Source organism: Emydura macquarii, unplaced genomic scaffold (genome assembly GCF_026122565.2).
Source record: "Emydura macquarii macquarii isolate MOO-44397 ecotype Brisbane River unplaced genomic scaffold, CSIRO-AGI_Emac_v2 contig_1676, whole genome shotgun sequence".
NCBI classification, from domain to species: Eukaryota; Metazoa; Chordata; order Testudines; family Chelidae; genus Emydura; species Emydura macquarii.
This window is the reverse complement of record NW_027131813.1, coordinates 2,366,478-2,370,626: the sequence shown is the minus strand read 5'-3', so window position 1 is coordinate 2,370,626 and position 4,149 is coordinate 2,366,478. Positions and strand designations below refer to the sequence as shown.

Here is a 4,149-nt window from a genome sequence, read left to right as displayed (position 1 = left end):
CTGAGGAATGCTTTTCTGCCACCTTTCACGAGCCAAAGTTTTTCTCCATCTGAATAATCTGTTGCACTCCCTACTTCTGTCTCCCATTTCATCTCCCTCGCCCCTCCCCTCTGCTGCTCTCCACTGTGAATAAAGAGAGCCGGCCACCATGCTCCAGGTCAGCTCTCTGTTGACTGTCAGCGTGTGTGCTGTGCAGACCACAGACAGGGAACCTCTTCACAAGGGCAGTTTGCACACAAGGTAAGAAGGTCACAGTCTGATATGGACAGAGGGCGGAAGTGGCAAAGAATAGGGTGGCATCTATTGGGAGTGTCCTCCTGAAACAAGAGCCCTGGGGAAGGGTCTTGTGGCATGGCCAAGTTTGAGAAATTATTTGCCTTACTGTTAAGGCGTTTGGGGGAACAGCAGGGACATTGAGGCCTGTCTCATTGCAATGGACTGAGAAGGAGTCTCTCCTCTCTATGTTGACAGGTTGACTCTGGCCTAGATGGCAGTGGCTGCTAAAAGGAAGCCCCTGATGGGGGTTTGGTGGCCATTACTCCAACAGCGAGATGCTTGTCTGAGTTTATAGCAAATATCCCTGAGCGGACACAGTGCAGACAGTATCCGGGGTCTCAGCACAGAGGCCAATACTGAGTAGGCCATGGGGACTGAATTATCCTCTCACTGCGAGGCAGGGACCCCTGGGGGAGAATTGGGGCGCTTTGGGGGGCACATGGGAAGCATGTACCTGCACTATCCTGGTCTCTGTCCCCGCAACGCAATTGGCAACCTTGCTGGGGCTCCCTGAAGGGAAGAGAAGGCCTGAGTGGGCCATGGAGACTGAACTCTGCCCTGTGGCTTAGAGGGGATCCCGCCAGGGGAGAAGCGAGGCGTGCTGGGCAGGGACAGGCAGTGTAAGGGAGCTTTTCCGCCCACAGCCTTTGTCCATCCAGCACCTTCCACCAGCACCAAATTCCCTGTAACAAAGTGACGGGATGAAGCCCACGAGCTGTTTCTCTTTCTCAGGAGCCATTTTGCAGACACAGCTGCGGGGTAACGGGCACTTCCCTGGGCCATCGGTAACAGGCCTGTTAACAGGCCATCGGGCCCACTCTGCACGAGACCCCTGGGAGACGAGTGACCCACACAGCACACGCCAAGGCCAGATCTGCTCTTATTTAATGAGAGGAGTGAACGACATTTCTGCTAAACAGTCGGGAACCCGCTGCCGCTGCTGCTCCTCTTCCAGGGTGGGTGGAGCCCTCCACGCTCATTTCCCCTTCTTGATGGGGACGCAGCAGGCCAGTTTGCAGTCATAGCCGGGGTGTACCTGCCTCTCCAGTTTGCTACATGCCTTGACGCAGCGACCAGGACAGACCTTCTTCTGCCCATAGCCTGCACCAGACAGAGAGAGAGAGAGAGAGAGTCCAGGGTTAGACAGGGAAAGGAGCTGCACTGACAGTCCGTGCCCATTGGAACAACCCCCCAGTGGCTCACGTGTAGCACTGCTGGACGGGGCTGGGCTTAGAGCTTGAGTCCACACAGGACAAGACCCTGGTTTCTTCCCCAGCAGTGACCCAGCCCTTCCCAGACACTCACATGCTCAGTCCCAAGAGATGAGACTGACTGGGAAGCTGAATGGCAATTTCTTGCCCTGGGGGAAAGGCCGGCTCACCACAGCACGGGCGGCCTTCCCCTTCCTGAGGCCTCTGCCTCTACACAGTTAACGTCCCCTTGAAAGCCCCATCCCAGCCCCAGCCCCTCCATGGTGAGATCTGCCCCGATAGGTACCAGGGCTCCCACCACTGCCTGCCTGACGTCCTGAGAGACACCAGAGTCAGTGACGAGATGGGGGGCAGGGTAATGGGGGATCCCCTTGGAAAGAGAAGTGAGTTCCTGCCATTCCCTGTATTTCAGATGGTGGTTCATGGGGAGGCACTCAGTGGCCAGTGGCTGTGGTATGTGAGAGTCCTAGGACCGGTGAGAGCAGGCTGCAGGCAGGACAGAGGGGGTGAGAGCGCGGAGTAATGGAAGGGGTTGGTGGAGAAAGAGAAAAGACGGAGAGAAGGGGTGGGGGTAATGCCAGGGGCTGGGGATTGTTGAGATGGGAACAGTGAGAGAAGAGGGCCGAGAACAGCTGGATTGTGGAGACACAGTAAAAAAAGAGGAGGGAGGCGGAGAGGTCTTAGATGGAGGAACAGGGAGTGGGAGCGAAAAGCAGCTAGGCAAGGGAGCTGGAAATAGAGAGGAGAAAGGCTATGAGCAGGGGGCTGGTGGGCAGAGGGTGAGCTGGAAGATGCCCAGAGGGTGCAGCTGAGTGAAGGGGAGACAGTAGAGAGAGGCAGAAGGGGCTGGGTGGGGAGAATGGAAAAAAGGGAGATGCAAGAGGGGGAAGAAAGGGCAGGGCTGTGGGGGAAGGAGAAAGAAAAGCAGATGGGGTCCTGGGGAAGAAGAGGACACAGAGCTGGGGGAAGGGGAGATTTACTTCTGTGGAGCCACTGGCAGAGCCTGTCACTGCACAGCATAATGGGGGTGGCAGAACCCGGCTCCTGCCCGATTGCACAAACAATTCTGCTGCATCATTGAATTGTTTAATGGAAAATCTAGCTCTTCCAGGCTCACAAAGCGAGAGAACAGTTGAAACTCTATTGAGCTGAGTGGGAGAAGAACTGCCCTGGCTCTTAGAGCTCCTGTTTCAGTCACTCGGCAAACTGAGGAAGGCAGCATTAAGTCGAATCACGCCTACTTCATGTTTCAGAAGTTACCTTTAAATCGTAAGGTGGGAAATTTCTTCCCTAGCCCTGCCCCAGCGACACTATGGCAAAAGGACCTGATTCATGAGCACACTCTGACTTCACTACTTAAGGGGGGCTCCTGGGGCATCTTTGGCTTATACCCTAATTTGGAGGGAATTTGGGAGAGAGAGGCTGGATGAGTAGCACAGATGGTTTTCTCCAAAGCAGAGACGTCCCTAAAACCGGAGCCCACAGGACGCTCCTGAGTGCAGTTAAGAGCATCCTTGTTCAGTCCTTTGTTTTAGAATTTGGGGCCAGCGTTCTCACACTCGGATGCCCGCTGTGATGCACCTAAATCCATATCAAGGCACCTACATAGAAGTGGCCTGATTTTCAGAAGTCGTCCATAGGAGCTGAGGATGCTCAGGGCCACTGAATTTCATCCCTGAAACCAGTCCACAGACACACTTTGTTCAGTCCGTCTCTTAAGAATCTGGGGCCAGCGTTTTCACCCTGTCAGCTCCTAAATCCAAGCCAAGGCTCCTACATAAAAGTGGCCTGATTTTCAGAAGAAGCCCAAAGGAGCTGGGGGTGCTCAGGGCCTCTGGAAATCAGGCCTGGCTGATCTTTGTGCCTAACGTGGAGTCAGGTGTTTAACGTTAGGATCACAGCCAGGTGTGAGTCTTGGCCCCAGGTGCCTGAGTTCTGGTGGTTGGAGAGAGGGTGGAATTCTCGCTGCTCATCCATCTGGGAAACCTCCTTACACACAATCCCACAGTGACTCGCTAGAGGGGAACCCAGAGAGCCAGGTGCTCAGGACTAGCTATCAGCAGCTGCACATCTAAAAATGCACAGGCAACTGGACACCTAATTTGTGCTCACAGTTGTCCTAGCACAGATTGTCCACAAAACATGCTCCCACCACCAAATACCACCCGTGAGCCTGAGTCCTTTCTGTTACCTTCATAACCCCCCCACCCCACCGTTCCTATTTGCACCCCACACAGGTTAACATCTCACCTGGGGCGGCCATGGAGACCAGCAGGAGAACAGCAAACACAAGGTAGAGGATTCTCATAGCTGGAGGTCGGCTGGGATCTCAGCAAGTCTGGAGAGAAGAGAAGCGGAGAGAGGTTGGATCTAGGAGCGGATAAGTGCTGAGGTTGGGAATCCTGGTATTTATAGAGAGTTTGCTGACACACAGCAGGCTGCTGGGGGAGGAGTGTGAACTCACTGTTCTCCAAGTACGCGTTGTTTGGTGCTTGACATGCTGTAATGTCGCTCCGGCTCAGTGGGCCCACTCACAATGATGCAAACCAGCCACGTACTCAGGGCCCATTGTTCGTTGCTCCTGCCACTGACCCTCATGAGGGACATGCATGGTTTCCTCCCTCCAGCACCCAGATGTGCAGGTGGAATTCACCCTCCCCCA

At 54.7% G+C, this 4,149-nt stretch overlaps 1 long non-coding RNA gene across 1 annotated transcript; it reads right to left on the bottom strand.

Moving 5' to 3' along the window:
- Nucleotides 1–1,143: 1,143 nt before the first annotated feature.
- Nucleotides 1,144–3,884, bottom strand: LOC137158423 (uncharacterized). The gene is made up of 2 exons (XR_010921415.1): nucleotides 3,738–3,884; nucleotides 1,144–1,377 (listed from the first exon to the last, which is right to left on the bottom strand). It is a non-coding gene; the product is annotated as an uncharacterized lncRNA (long non-coding RNA).
- Between the last annotated feature and the right edge of the window lie 265 nt (nucleotides 3,885–4,149).